At 36.0% G+C, this 16,864-nt stretch overlaps 1 protein-coding gene across 2 annotated transcripts in view; it reads left to right on the forward strand.

The window, feature by feature from the left end:
* Lingo2 (leucine rich repeat and Ig domain containing 2) overlaps positions 1–16,864 on the forward strand; it is a 1,180,631-nt gene that overhangs the window by 696,511 nt on the left and 467,256 nt on the right. The window lies entirely within an intron of this gene.

Genomic DNA, 16,864 nt, shown 5'->3' on the forward strand with positions numbered 1-16,864 from the left:
CACAGAATTATTTCTGCAGGTTATGTTTTTCCATCAGGAGCAAATCAAGACTGTGCCACATCACACCGGATCTGCTGGAGACGAGCCAGTCCTCAGGTTTTAATGGAAACCTTCAGCACAGTCAAACATGGTGCAAGGACTGTGTATCTCTAACCCCGGACAAGGAGGGACAGCGGGAAAGCATGGCGTCTGTCAAGTGAAAAGAAGCAACTCACTAGATTCATGTGCCATCGTAACCAGAAGATTTTGATCTCAATTAATAAAAGGTCATGGATGTATACGAGAAAATACTTTTACCAGCAGAGGAACACACATAAGCACTAAATGTGCTTAAGGCTCTAAGTAAATGTTAATGTAACTAATTATTCAGCAAAGAACACTTGCTCTCCTCAGAATAATCTTTTGATTGATCTTTCAGAAGAGCCTATGTGTAAAGAAAGGAAAGAATGTCAATTCTAAAGATCATACTTCTGCTCGGAGCCCTAAAATATAGAAGTGATAACAGAGGAAAAATTGAAGAAGGAAACAACTAAAAGAGCTAAAACACCTAGATGGGAAAAATACAGTTACAAAGCAAACATAGAGCATTAATCCATTTTCTTAAATTTTTAACAATATTCTTTTAATTGACAAAGCATAATGGTATACATTTATGTGGTACAATATGAATTTTAGTGTATGTATGCAATATGGAATTATTAATCCATTTTATTCTTTAAAATTATATGTATATTTAATATAAATATTTACAAAAGTATTTAACCAAAAATTTGAGTGGTTATTTCTCAATGGTAGCATTTGAGACTATCATTCTTTATTTATTCTTTGCTTGGTCTTTCTAATTTATTCTACTATCCTTAAAGATATCCTTTGGGATATCTTATATCCTTAAAGAAGAAGTAACAGGAAACACAATATGTTTACCAAATGGAAATTAGCAAGCCTATTTATTTTTATAATCTGTAAAATTGAAAAATGTTTTCATTATGTTCAGGAAGCTTAAGAAATCCCTCAGAGATCACAGGGAAAAGGAGAGGGCCTGTAGAATTCAAACAAATCAAATAGACCTACACTTACAAAGACATTGCCAGTGGCAGAAAAGATTTTTAACAAAATAATAAAAATATCTAATCAATGTCAAATTGAAGAGCAGTAACAATAGAAAACAGCAGGTGAAGGTAGGGGTAATTGAGTTCAAGGGTGACAAACACAATGAGTGCAATTTTAGACACAGTAAGTTTAACAGTCTAATTTTTGCAACCATGGAGAATTATAGAGTTGTTTGTGGTAAATCTCAGATAAGCAACTTGAATAATAAATAGAAACATAATTTATATTTCAGCAAGGAAAACAAATCAATACGATAATATGTTTTCTTCTTTGTTATTAATGAAGCAGAGGTTGATGAAAAGTGGGACAGCTGCAAATGCAAGATGAAAAAGAAAAAAAATCAATGCTCAGTACCCTTACAAGGTGTCAAGACCTCTGTTTTGGGCAGTGTGTCTCACTGGGTAGTGCCTAAGACACTGATGCTGGAAATAACCTACAAAGTGTGACCCCAACAATGAAATCAAACTCTGCAAGATCAACATTCCCCAGGAATCTACTTTTTTGCTATGTGCCCAAGGTCATTCTGATGTTCATTGAAATGAAGACCAACTAATATAAAGTATGGGTCTAAAATCCATCTGAGACAACAAAATGGTAGATTTTACACTTCTCTTTAAGAAAAGAGCTATTTACTTGACTGAAACTTAGCTTAATATATAAAGTCTGCTAGGGAGTGTGAGCTAATGCACCAAGAAGGCCAATGAATTCATAATGTTTGCTTCTATACATACGGACTTTTTGAAATACACTTTTAGGTCATTTTCTTTTAAATTGTCTTATACATTCTGAATTAATATGTGAACTGGGAAAAAGTTAAAATGCCTTATTCTTATTTGCATAACTGATAGACGTAAAATAGTCTTGTTAATCATTGAAGCATATGTACTACGTTTCAGCTGATTAATTCTGTTCTAATGTAATTCCTGGTTTTTCTCCCTACTTCATAGAGCAGTCATGGATGCAACAAAAAATATTCTCTTAGCTATTTGAATCCTTTTAGCTAGTTTATCCAAAGATACATTATTTTTGTTTTCTTTCATTTTATGCTTTATCAAAGAACAAAATTACAGGATCTTGAATGACTTTGTGAATGCAATTCTAGAATCAGACAACGGTTGATGTCATAGGCTGTGATGTCTGTCCTGACTGGCCGAGCAGAGAAAGATGTTTTATAGACAGAGAAAGACTGAAGAAAGCAGGAATAAAGAATGGAAAGAAGAAGCGATTAGTCATTTTAAAGTACCTTTATTATAAGGTGAAGACACAGAGGCAGAATAATAGAAATGTAACTGATTGGAAAACATCATGTTATATCAGGTTAAGGATTCAAAAATATGAGGATTTGAGTGGAGGAAACTTTACTGTCTTGCCAATCCATCTGTTTAGGGAATTTGTCTATCTCCTCTTATGTTCTTGCTTCTGGGAGAGTCAAATAACACTTTAGTTGTAATTTGGTGATATGAAGCTTTAGCGTGAGTGACTCCATATTTATTTTTAACTGGGTCTCTTGGAAACCCATGAAGGATGATAGTCCAAAACAATATCCACCTGCAAGTTTTATTTAGCGGGAACTTCTAGAAGACATACCTAAATTTAAAAAAGCTCCAGAAGTTATAAAAGCCAGGAAAAAATAGGAAGAACTCATGAGATCTATAGTCTGGAATATCAGATATAACTTTTTGACCTTATAATTGATGACTTTGCTTTGCCAGATGTGGATTATTTCCAGATTACTCTACAGATGTATAAAAATTTTTCCAGAAATGTGCTTTATAGGAATGTCTTGTGTATTCCTTTGAAAGTGCACCTGTTACCCAGTCTATTTACACCTTCCTTTATGTAAGTCTTTGACTTGTGAAATGTAATCGAATCATTTATGTATGCGGTGTGATAAAAAATGTGAAGGTTTATAAAATGTTTAAAATTTATTACAGTACCCATATTGTCATTAATACCCCTAAAATACTCCTCTTCATTTACAAACACTCACCCAATTATTCTTTTCACTTTATGGAGCTCCTCTTTTGTGCGTGTCTTTAGTTGCATTCTTGTAGATGCTTGTTTATCTTGAATTGATTCAAGACATGTACTTTTTATGGTGATTTTGACTTTGGGGAAGAGTCAGAAGGTGCACAGGGCTGTACCTGGTGAGTCAGGTAGATGCAGGCACTCCATACTGGTTTGCATTAGGCAGAAATTACCATAAATGGCTGATCAACACAGGGTAATAAAATGCAGTGCTTATTTGAGTTACAAAATGTATTACGGTAAAAGACAAGTTGCCATTAATCTTCCTCAAATACTAAAATATTCCTCCTCACTTCAAACATAAGTAGTCAATTGTTCCTGGCAATGTGTTATTTATTATAGTAAGGTTTTTAAAAAATTCACACTTTACTAAGTTTTGAAATTTATATATCCACTGTACCTTTCAATCAACCCATAGATATGTGTATATATATATATATATATTTTAATATTACATAAATTTCTTCAGCATTGTACATTTCAAATACAACAACTCACAATATTTCTAAACTTCTGCATGTATTTTCATGCTTTAAAACTAACAAAAATCCAACTTTTGTCAAAAACCAAATGTCACTATTAGAAACAAGACACTTGCAGTATTAAGTTCTTGGCCTGAGGATTGTATCAGTCAGTATGGGCTGTATTATGTCCTGCTAACAAATAATGCAAAATCTCAGAGTTTGAAAACAGCTGTAATGTATTGCTGCTGGTATACAAGCAGCAAATTATAATCAGTTCACAATTTTGGGTTTCAGAGAAACCATTATTTGAACATTGCAGGTCTCCATGGCCAGGAGAAGACGGTAGTATAAAGCATCACCAAAATTTGATGAGCAGTGCTGAGGGCTAGCAACCACATTTTTGTTGTTTCCTTCTCAGACTTTAAAGAGAGTAGGTGCTGGTAATAGTCAACAACAGTACTGAAGCTTCATAGTCTTGATCAGTTAGCCATTAGGTGTTATGTTAGTTGGGGTCCTTCAGACAAACAGAATGAGAAATAGAGAGTGAGATTGAGATTTACTATAAGAATCAATCCATGTGATTATGGAAGTCAAGATGCAAGAAGCCCCATGACATGCTGTCTATAAAGTAGAGAACTGCAAAGCTGGTGGTATAATTCAATCTGAGGCTGACAACCTGACAGCCATGTAGAACCCTGGAGTGAATGCTGGAGTCCAAGGTCAAAGAATTGGTTTTTCCTCTGCCTGTTTGTTATATCCCAGGCCCAAACCAGCCATGGTGCCTGTTGACCTTGTAAGCAGATCTTCTTCACTCATTAAGCTAACTCACACACCAAAGTCCTCCGGAGAAACCTTCACAGACTCGTCTAGAATTCTTTACCAGTTTTCCAGGCACTCCTTGAACCAGTCAAGTTGACACCTAGAGTTAGCTATCACATTAGGGCATTTAATTCCCACTTCATCATCTATTAGGATTTCACGAGACGGGTGCAAACATTTACTAAAGGATATAACTCCTAGCAGATGGTTTTTCCACAGAGATGTGTTTTCAAAGCCCCAGTAACTATTTCTTAACCTTCCCCTTTGGGCCCTGGCATAGTAAGGACTTCCTGCTTCTGCTAGCCCTGGAGAACTATAATATAGCCTGTCATAACTTCATCAATGCTCTTTCTTGTTTGAGTCTCTTAGACTAACCTGTCCCTTTCATGCTGGAGTCCTGAGTGATTCTGACACTGTCTCCAGGTCTGATATACATTTGTGTTTAGTGTTAATAAGCAAAACTATTAGCTTCCAAAAGCTTCAGCAACAACTAGTTTTCTATTAAGATCTCATGTTCTTAGGATCTCAAAATTTTTACTATCATATAAAGAATAAATTTAATTCCTGACCTTACCAAATGAAAAAAAAATATTTGAAGTTGTTTCCATTACATGTTACTGTGATAAATAATTTGTTGTAAAGCTTCTGAGAAACTGTAGAGTGGGCTATTTATTAGGTTAAGAACAGAGAGAAAGGGAGACTATTATTAATAAAATTCCAAGTTCAGAATCTCAGTAACACCTTCCTGTTGTGGATCAGCACTGACGGGCAGAAATACAAACCCTCTGAATAAAGTAAGTGGCAAGAATGTGAAATCAACCTGTCAGTCCATCAGCAAGTATTTACTGTTCTGAAACTTCACGTTTCACGTCCACTCTTCCTATTGATTTATCCAAGACTTTTCCAAGTTTTGTTCATTCCATTTTCTTTAATATTGATTTTTGTTTCTCTCTATTGAGCCTAGTGCACATAATAACTGCAATTTTACTTGCTCTTTTGTTGTATCACTTTTCTTCTGAGGATTTGTTCTCCAAGGAGAGAGCTATTTCACATATAAAAGTAAGAAAACATAGTTTCCCTATAATTTTGTAAATCAGGAATGAAACTTATAGGACAAATATTTATGCACAAATACTAGTAACCAGTCTACCTTATTTCCCTTTGTTTTCTTCCATTATATTTCATTCTATTTCTTTGATCCTTTACAGAAATATTGAATAAGATGAAATGCTTGTTGTGCTTTATCTTAGTTGTCCAAAGATCATTAAACCTTCTGTGGGCAATTGCTGTTTTATCCATTATCTCCTTTAGCATTTCTTTTGCTTAGAAAGTTCAGGTATCTTAGCGTTTTTTTGTTTGTTTGTTTGTTAGTTTTTTTCCAGTACCAGGAATCGAACTCACAACCTTGCACCTGCCAGGCAGACGCTGTTCCACTGAGCTAAATCCCCAGCCCCTCTTAGCGTTTGCTAACTTAGCCCTCTTGGCACCAAAGCAAAAGGACCCTTCTTTTAATGTATAAAGATAGCCCTAAATAAAACTCAATATGATTCTTAGACCATAAAATTCTAAAAATATATATCATAAAATTATGAGACATTGATGAAGTAAGTTATGATATATAAGAGTTGTTACTTTATAATAAAATTAATTTTTTAAAAAAATTCATGACCACTATACACAGCATGCATAATTTGTCTCTAGTGCCTAATTCTTCCTTTTAGTGATTTCATTTTAATATTTATGTATTGAATGTTTGTACGTTGTTTTTTAATACAAAAAAACTACCAGTGATAAATTTTTTTCTCAGAAGGTAATTCTGGAAAAAGGAAAAACAATCTATGGGCGTTTATATGGTGGAGTACATTTTTTAAAGTTAATGGAATTGTGAGAAAAAGTGTAGAGCTTCTGTTGGATCGAGAGGCATTAAGAGAGAGCATGGAGTGATCTAGGCTAATCGCATATTAGTAAAATATATTCTTGATAAGTTAAACTATTAGACTTTCCCCCTGTCCTTTTGCTTTATATAAATGTTCTGTGAACATTTACACAGAAAGGACCAGTAAGATTTTTAAAATCAGTAGAATAGAATAGATGTCCAGCCTGTGAGTTAGACTAGAGAAAAATTAAAAGTGGGCCAAAATACGGAAGTGGAGACCAAAAGAGAAATGTGTTTTTTTGTCTGCTCATTTGAAGAACGCGCGTTGACAGTTCTGGCCCCCAGATCAGAAAACAGTAAGACATTTGTGGAGAATGTGGAGAGTGAAGACCTCTGGCTTGATAAAAGCTGTACAGAAAGGAAAAAATTGCTGTTCCTCAATTCTTATGTCCAGTCCGTAATCAAGACTCCCCTATTCTTATTCTGTAATGCGCCTCAGATCTGTTTCTTCCTTTCCAGCGGCACCATAACGATGTTAGTCTCCTCTTGCTGGGCTCTAAGTCCCTAAGTATAGGGCACAATGCGTATTCATCTGCTACTCTGTCTCAGAATGTTGCCAGAAAAGATGCAGAATACTTGCAAATTATATTTATCAAATAACCAGAAAGAAAAGAGCTTTTCAGAATAGTTCTCTACACCCAGTACCTGCGATCCTCCCCTTGTGCAGGTATGAGGGCTAAGAGCTAGAGGGAAGGAGATGGATGGAGTATAAGACCTCTTGGGATGTGGACTGCAAGATGACACCTTTAATACTTTCCCAACTCTAAATTTTATGTAATGATGCTTTCCTATCAAACTTCCTCTTATAGAACATGGTCCTTTTCTATGGTCCCCATACAATCTGCTACTTTTTGAAAGAGATGATAACCATTTGAATACTAAAAGGGGCAGTTAAATTGATACATCTACTCTTTCTGAAACCACCTTTTTTCATGAAATCTCCAGACTGAGATTTTAAAAATGCATATTGTTGTTGGCTTTTTAGTGTCTTTCCCTACCTTTCCCAACTTGCTTTTGAAAGTAAAACAAAATGTCTCAAAATTCATTTTCTGTCAGTAGAAATGTGATTAATCTTCAATGTATTTCATAATAAATTGAAAATGTAGTCAAGCTGAAGTTAACATCTCTTTTATCTGCAATGAAATTAATCAAAATTAAACACAAACACCAGAATCCTGTACTTTAAAAGCGCAATTAACATACACAAAATGTATCTTATACCATTTTTCTATTCTAAATTCATGATTAATGTGACCATACATGCAAACAAAATGAACACGTAGTTCTGTCTCAATTCTGCTTTCAGTCTAAAAATATTCCAGCTGTCTTTTATCGGCTTTGAAACTGCCCTCAAATTAACCCATGTAGATAAATTTGTTGTTTGTACATTTAAATTGCCAGCAAAATCAGTCATGTTAATATGAACTGGAAACTATTATGGTTGCCTCTTAGAGAAGTTACTAGGAAAGTTTTGATTTGTGATGTCTTCCAGTATAACGTCCCTTTCTTTTTCTTCAGAATTAAAGCTGAAATACTCCTATTTTGTGTACAATAGTGAATATGTTGCCATTTTACAACTCAAATTGATGTCGATTAGGACAGACTAATTTATTGAAATCCAATACAACTTTGGTTCACATAATGCTATCCAACACAAAAATAAGATTTTAGTAAAACTCGAATGTTTTAAGAAATTTGAAATTTAAATTATCTCCCTTTTATTCATTGCTTCTTTTTAAGAAGATAGCTACTTTTTTCAAATTAAAGGTCTATATTATATCTAATTTCTGTAACCTGTTGACCTCTCCAGGCTGAGTGTCTGACCCTTGTCATTTCACTCTGCACTTCTACAGTACTTGGTACGGAATGTGGTACAGCCCAGGCATAGTATATTATGGTGGTTTGAGTACATGGTTCGTCCACATTGCGCTGCTATAGCAGGATACTATAGACAGAGTAACTTATAATAAACAGAAGTTTATTGGTTTACAGTTTTGAAGATTGAAAAGTGGACAGGCTATCCTATGTTAGAAGGGCAAAGAGAAGTTAAGAGGGAGGAGGATGAAGAGAGTAAACGAGGGATGGAGGAAGTGGGAAAAGTAGAGAGAAAACGGGAGATGGGAAAGGAGAAAGGGAAGAGGAGAGGGAAAGGAAGAGGGAGAAACAAGAGAAAGAGACAGGCAGGGAGAGAGAGACGCAGAGAGATCAAACTTACAGCTTGAAGCTTTTCATAATCAGCATTGATCCATTTGTGAGAGTGGAGCTGTGATGACCTGCACACTTCCCGTGAGGCTAATGTTATTGGGTTAAGCTTTCACGACGGAAGATTGAATTTCTAACACATGCTTGCTGCCTGTGTGGCTCTTTCCTTCTCTCTTTTCTTTCTTTCCACTGGGAATTGAACCTGGGCCTTCCTACAGCTGCAAATGGCCCAGAGTATCTGGGATTACGGGGCAACACACGCTTTTCGTAAAAACATATTTAAACCATAGTACATGCTAATCTGGACATGCTTACACTAGATTCTGAGGACAAGAAGTAGGTTTTTATTTGGATATTTCTGATGTTGCTTTTGAGGGGAAATCAGCCTAAATTAGAATTTTTTTTTGAATTAAACACTTAAGATATGCAATTTAAAATAATTGAGTGTTTATTTATTATATATTACTGCATTTATAAATGTCGGTGTTTCTGCCACTCAGTCTTTCGAAAGAATCGCAAAATGTACTGCAAGGACTTGCCATGAGCTGGAAGAACAAATATACTTGTTCTTTTCTATTTTAAAAAGAAAAAATAAAACAAAATTTCAAAACAATTTCAAAACAAGAGAACAGGAGGGTAACAGTGGCTAATACATTGCATATTGTAATCTTAAATTAGTTACTCAGAGTACAAGGTACAGGCATTTAATTGTCTAAACAATATTAGCACAGATGTTTCTTTTCAATGAACTAAGAGATATTAGTAGTGTAACTATGTTAATTATCATATATATATTTATTTTCCTTGCTTTTTATTTATTTATTTATTTATTTTTGGTTTTTCTCCGGTACGGGGAACCGAACTCACGACCTTGCGCTTGCCAGGCAGGTGCTTTTGCCGCTGAGCTAAATCCCCAGCCCCCCTCGCTTTTTAAACTATAGCAGTTTTAAATGCCATACACAAGGGCCACAATATGAGAAATCTTGACGAGAATGTTACAATTCTGTTTGTGTTCCGAACATTGATTCTATAGACTTTCATTCCTACTTGTTTAAGAGCTTCAATATGTAATTTGACATTGCTTCCTTTCCACTTCTTTCTCTGCTCTTCCTTCAGTGTTTACTCTTCCAGACACTAAGATAATACGGAAACAAACTGAGTTTTGCTCAGGTCTCAGAGATCTGAGTATGGTTAGGAAGATCCTTGTTGTATGGCGGAGGCAGCCTCTTACATGAGCTCACTGAGTCCTGCCTCATGGAATTCATATTCTGCATAACCTCTTTGCCTTACGAGTGAACTGCACTTAATGATTTGCTTCTATTAGATAAAAGGCAACAGCTGCGCTGGGATATTACTTCCGAAGTTAGATCATTCAGGAGACTGTAACTACTGCCTGGAGGGGTCTCTCTCTCCCACTTTCTTGTTCTGCCTGCTGCAATAAGCAAGTTGCCATGTGCCAGGCGCATCAGTGGAAATTCCTACTAGTGTAGCAAGAGACCGAGGCTCTCGATGAAAAACCAGTAAAGGAACATAGGCCTGATAAAATAAACACAGGAGTTATCTTGAGGGTGGACCCGTCCTTACCTTTCAAGTGCTCAAAAGACCTTAGTCCCGGTCAACCCACTGACTATAATCTGAAGAGAACCAGTTTCATCAGTTGAGTTAGTTCTGGATTCTTGACATACAGAAATGGTGAGAAAATAAACATTTGCTGTTTTAAGCTACTAAGTTTTAGGACAATTTGCTGCCCAGGAGTACATAACTACTACAGTAGTGTAAACAAACCCATTTGTTAAGGTGGTGTGTCAAAGAACCCTAGAGGGTAGTATGGGAAAGCGAAGGAGTCAGGTCTCTTAGAGATGAAGTCAAAAGTCTCTGGAGTTTTATCTCAAAATATAGGAATATTTTTCTCTAGGAGAATGATGCCAGGATGATAGGTAAATTATTCCTAGAAAAGGGTTAGGTGAACCTAGTCTCGGAGATGGGACAGAGTATCCAAGTCAAAAACACTGCAAGTACTTTATTACGTTTGTGCAGTGATGAAGCATAGGGTGTTCTGTGTTATGAGAAATAAAACACCCACATCTAAGCCTCTGAGAATCTCATTCAAATAGCAACGTGCACGCATGCGCACGTACACACACACACACACACACACACACACACACACACACACTTCCTAGGGTTATAGGAAATCAACTGCCCCTCACTTGGGGATTATTTACTCAGGGGTGTTCCTCATGGTCTCTAGGACTCAGACATATACTATATGTCCAATTCAATATAAATAATTTGAAGATATATTTAACTTATTTTTGTGGTTGCTACAGGGATTTATAAAAGAGGGGATTCTGTACATAGTTGTTGAATTGAACTGAAAAACCCATAACACCTTATTAGACTAGCCTCAATTTCTTGCTCCCTCTTTTCCTCACTTCTTAACGTATGCAGAGGAGCTCAGATCCCACGACCCCTGTGGCCTGCGTCTTTGGTGAGGTTAAGTCATGAAAGGGCTGACTGAGAAATGAGAAAGTAGAGGGCTTTGGTAATATTGAGAACAGTAATTAGCCGAGTTTTATGTCTAAAGCCTGGAGAGTATGTCATTACCATTTTCTACTTTAAAGCTATGCGCTCCTTAGTCATTGGAACTTCCTAGCGTTTGGGGGCTCTCAATTGAAATGGAGGCGTGATCCGTGGGGTATCTCCATATAATGTTATAACCAGAGCTCAGCGCTAGTAGTTTGCTGCTACATGTTACAGTGTGATTAAGAGGAGATGGACCACATCCACGAAAGAAATTTGTTTTATTGATGAAGTTTTAACATCTTATTCAGAACACAAGGGAATAATTTTGAAACTGACATATTGCTCTTATGCTGTAGAGAGAAGATGGGGACTTGCTATTACTCTATCAGTATTTTTGATCTAACCTTTAAAATCACCTGAGGGATTTTGGGTGAAAAATATTCCAGGCTATGCAGTGAATTCTTGTTTATGTGCACTGCCTTTGCAGTGTGTTCTGCAAGTTTGCAGAGGCAGGAAAATAACAGGGTACTCTGTATATTTATTTCATTTTTTCTTTAAGGAGATAAGAGTGATAAGTGAACATTAAAAACTTGTTGTTAAAATGATTTATTAAAATAGTACCATTTCCACTTGCAACTGCTTTATATGATTGTCAAAAAGTCTGTAAGTTCATAGTGTACTTTTCTTCCATTCAGAGTTATTTAACAAATTTGACAGAAGGTTAAGGCAAGAGAAGGAATCATATTCTCTACAGCTATTATGTTAAGACTGCTAGGGCCACCTTTTGAGTATAAGTATAACTGAAGCAAACTAAGACAAACTAATAGGTTAGTACTTATATTGTCCCTGGTAAGCAGTAGACATTTATTTAATGCAGGGGAAGAAACATCCTTGAAACATTCAAGTTAATTGTCAGGAGTCCTTTATAAATGACAGCTGGTCTTTCTGATGCAAACCTTGTGCTCCTTTAACTAAAACCAGGGACAGCCTCCTTTGAGCATCTAGGACCCTGACAAAAAGCAGAGTGAAGCATTGTAATGGCATCACTGCTTTGCTTAAAGACAGATAAATCACCCATTTTTAGTCAGTTGAGGTTGATGGCTGAAAACCCCATTGTATTGCCACGTAGTTGATAAGGTCCAGTTGGTTTGACCAGATGACTTTTGCAGCAATTAACCATGCTGATGAACCGGAGAATCGATTAGATATAAAAATAAGCCTACTTTTGGGAAATGCAAACAAAATCTAAAACAGTCTCCTCATTTCCCTCCAGCAAGAAGCAGCAGCGGTTCTGCTTTATCAGCCACAGGGTGAAGGCAGGCGCGATCCTTATTCGTCCTTTGCTTATGACTCACATTGTGATTTTCTTAAACACTTTTCTCAAAGATTGCCCAAAGAATCTTCTCAAGTATCAGAAACCTTTGTTCCTGATCCTGAGATGAAATATAAAAGCCAAATAGATAGCTGTTTTGTTTATTGTTCTGTGAAATTACATTATTAGGAGAAGCATCATTTTAAATCAGGAAGCGAAGCATGGCTATAACGGGCTTCAACCCGTTACCATTTTTATGATTAGGGAATGATTTGCCACATTATAAAATCCTGAGGAAATAATTGGAGATATTTCATGCTGCTGTTGTCTTGAGTTTCTCTGCCTGTATTACATACGCAGACTCTGCAAAGGAAACCATCATAGTACTGTTTTGGGAGATACAGAAAAACATTGACAACGTACTATTACGATACTTATCTTGGGCTGACATGACACTCAGGTCTCTATGGTATGAGATCATGATATTATTGTCAAGCAGACAAGTTTAAAATTGAAATTACAATCCTGGTTTTCAGAGTGAGACAAATCTGTGCAAACTCCATCTCTATTACCTAGTTGTATGACTTTCACCACATGAGTTTTATGAGTAGTCTCGGTTTTCGTCTATGTACAGTGAGGGTCCTTGCCTCGCAGGACGTGCTGAGGATTCAGAGAAAGCATCTGCGTTGTGTAATGAGGCTCAGCAAGTGACAGAAGCTGTTTGCTTGAGTGGTCCAGGGACCCTGTGGGCACATGCTGGTCTACATGTCTCCTAAGAAGGACGCTGTTCTACATGTGTCCTAAGAAGGACGCTGTGTCAAATCCCTGCTGGACCCTTTATAGGAAACCCTACAGTCATCCCCCTATCTTCCTACCAGCAGAGCTTAGGGAAGAAGGGGGCTTATTCTGGGTGTTCACCTACTCTGGACCATGTCTTCCTGTGTTTTAGAATCTTTGTATCCCTTAGAGTATCTCGCATGATGTGTATGTCTAGTGTCTAGGAAGTACTCATGTTTATTTTAAAATAAGAAAGAAATAAGCATGAGAAAAAAGAAGGTCCTTTGATATATCAATTAGCTGAGAGATAAGAAACAAGACCCCATGTTTTCTAAAAAGTATCTTAGGTACTGAATGCCAGTCTTCACTTACGATATGTATTTCTTTCTTATTACCCGGGCATGCTCTACTTGATTACCGAGATTTTACATATGCTTTTCTCCCTGCCTTTGCTCCTCTGAGACTCATTACATGACCTTTCTTCCACGGAGCCCTTCTTGAGCCTCCAACTCCACAGCAAGCGACCTCCCTATGTGGTTTCACAGTACCTTCCTCTCCACAGCAAAGTATGATACAACAGTGCAGTCAAAAGTGTACTAGTCACTGCTCCAACTAGATGCTTTGGACGCGTCTTATGTCTATGCTATCAGTGTTGTACTTGGTTTGTAGGGAGTTATCAATAAATATTTACTGATTAAATAAATGAGATGAAAATTCTATGTTCTTGCCCTTTGAAAAGGTATTAATGTTGTAGGAAGGGGAGGGCAGTGGAAGGCAGAGAGAGAGACTGGGAGAGAGAGAGAGAGAGAGAAACAGAGAGAGACTAGTCGATTTGCATTTTTGAATATAGGTGGGAGACTCCTGCTATTCAGTCACAAAGGAAAAAGGGGAAAAGTAACATCAGAGCTTGATTTCATTTTAAAGAGGAGTTTAGCAGGTAAATGATAATCTGTGGGATTTTAAGAAAAATTTTTGCTAGGAAACAAAAGCAAGTACTGTAGGCATGAAAGAAGGGAAGATGTTTGGGCAATTTCCCCCTCACTCACCTACCCTTAGACTACGGTACGCACGTGAAGCTTCTGTTTGCTAGTGGACAGTAACCCTTTCTTTAGCCCTGTGCTTCTCAGGAGCAGACTCCCTGCGCTCTCCTACAAACAAAGCAAAGGTACAATAATGTCTGTAACACCATACTTCTGTCTTTTAAAACTTCTATTATTACAGCTCCCATTAAAATAACAAATAATAAGACAAAATGTTGTAATTATGGTTACAGAATTGCTATTCTACACAGAATTATTCTCATCCTATCCATTTTCCAAAGTAGTACATTTGTAAATGTAACTTTTGACTCATGGATTTATAGTTTTAATTAAAAACATCCACAAAAAGTTACTATTTTTCAGATGGAGGAGACCCTTCTGGCATGATAAGGCCCATGTATATTTCAGATGGCAATATGTTTTAAATAAATTAGCCAGTTATTTATCCTTCAAAAATATAGCATAGACTTTATTCCTAGATTTTAAAACTATTACCAGCCCAACTGCTAATCATAATTAACTATTTGAGTTTCCCGAACAATTTTGATCATTTTCCAAAGGTCAATTTTAAAAAAAATATCAAAGATTTTAAATCTCTGAATTGATGCCTAATTTTAGATAGATTTTGTATAGCTACCCAATGAGCTATGCATCCACTATTTTATTCCTTAATATATGTTATGATAAATGTTATGATAAATTGTTTTTAATAGCCATACTAATACAGCAGCAATCTCTTTTGAGGGAGCATGTGCTATTTGAACTTTTCCTCAAAAGTGTCTATTGGTAGGATAGATTATTGTCAATGAATTGTAGCAAGTGTATATGTACTTATCATCTGTTAATCTGCCATTTCAAATTCATAAAAGGAGAAAGAATTTCCTCATAAATACTTGATTTTACCTATTCAGTTCTAAATATCTTAAATGAGTTCAACTTCAGATAAATGACTCTAACTTCTCTGAAGCAAAGCAAATTATGTTTATGGGCGAATTTCATCTTGAAATTGAAACATGCCTAAAGGAGATCTCAAAAAGAAGAGAGGTGACTAGCCATTTTGAAAAGAAAGTAATTTAACTGTATTTAATAATAACAAATAAAGACATGGATTGTAAAGAAACTGCCCTTTGAATAAGTTTCTGTTTTGACTTTTCTGAACAGCTCTCATATTGTAAAAATATATTTGATTAGAACAGGTCATAGACAGCTGGGTTTCTATTATGACATTATCTCTTAGAGAAGATGCATTTTCTTTTAATTTCTACTAGAGAAATGATTTTCCCTAATGACCTTGGAAATGCAATGACGTGTGATCTCATCCTTTTCGATGCAATCATATGATGAGGCTGGTTCAGATCGTGAAAAGACAAAAACACCTGCAGCATAGCACATTTCTCAGAGCATGGGCCTTGTTGCCAATGGCCAAACTAGCACTTCTTTGCACTCCCAAGACAAGCAATATATTGTTTCTAAGATGCCACTTATTATCTTTTCTAAAATGCACCTAAGAAGAACTCTCTTAGAGCTTATATGTGTATCGAATAAGTCAAAATATGGATATATATATATATATTTAAATTGTTTCTGTCCCATAGTATGCTTTAGATAATAATATTTTACTTTTAAAATATAGACTATATAGATATATAAAATATATAGATAATAAGACTTTACTTTTAAAATATGGAATATAAAGGTGTTTAAAGAAAAGAGTGACTGTGAAAAGAATAAAATTGGAAATTATAGATCATTTGTATATTATTAATCAGACACCTTAAGACTATTACAGTGTGTTAGAAAAATTTAAAATAAAAATCCAAAGATTTTGTACATGAGAGACATTAAATATGTGATTAATCCTGGCTATAGTTTCATAAGTTTAATATCAGCTTTGCAAGATAGGTTTTACTGTCCTTAATTTCTAGAGGAAACAATGACAGATTAATTTACTCAGCTAGGCCAAAGGACCTGTACGTAGCAGCAAGTGTGCAAACAATGTCTGTTTAGCCTTAGGACTTGACCGCTTACCCACTGCAGGCTCTGCCTTCTGTTCAGTTCAAATCCTCACACGTGTGGCGCACTGTGGCAAATATAGTACTTGGTTTTACAATGAATATAAGAAGAAATCAAACCAGGATCCTGGATGAAATTATTGAACAAAAATAGCAATTAATTTGCTCTTACTGGATGTGCTCAAATGACATGGACTTAAAATGTCAATTATATTTCTATTGCTGTTCAAATACTAACACAAAATTTAGTCTTGAAAGCAACTACACAGTAGTGCTGTGCTTGGCAAGCTTCATCATGCAGAAGGCTGAACATTCCCTAAGGACCGCACTCTCTCTCATGTATGGCAACTGGCTGGCTGTGGGCTGAGATGTCTTGGTTCTCCTGCTTTTGATGTCTTTCCCAATAGGCTAGCTTTGGCATACCTATGTGGTGGTAGTATTCCAAGAACAGAAGCTTAAAGGATTCTTGAGGCCTAAGTACGTGTTTGGCATAATTTCATTTCCTTCGGTCTCTTTTATACAAAGGAAATTACAAAGTCAGCCCAGTATCAATGGTTGGAAAACTAATTTCTCTTCTTATGGAAGGTAACTGCAAAATGTTGTAGCTAATCTTTCAGTCTACCATGTCATACACGGAG

This window comes from Chinchilla lanigera, unplaced genomic scaffold, assembly GCF_000276665.1.
Source record: "Chinchilla lanigera isolate Chin_1 unplaced genomic scaffold, ChiLan1.0 scaffold00071, whole genome shotgun sequence".
Taxonomy (NCBI): domain Eukaryota; kingdom Metazoa; phylum Chordata; class Mammalia; order Rodentia; family Chinchillidae; genus Chinchilla; species Chinchilla lanigera.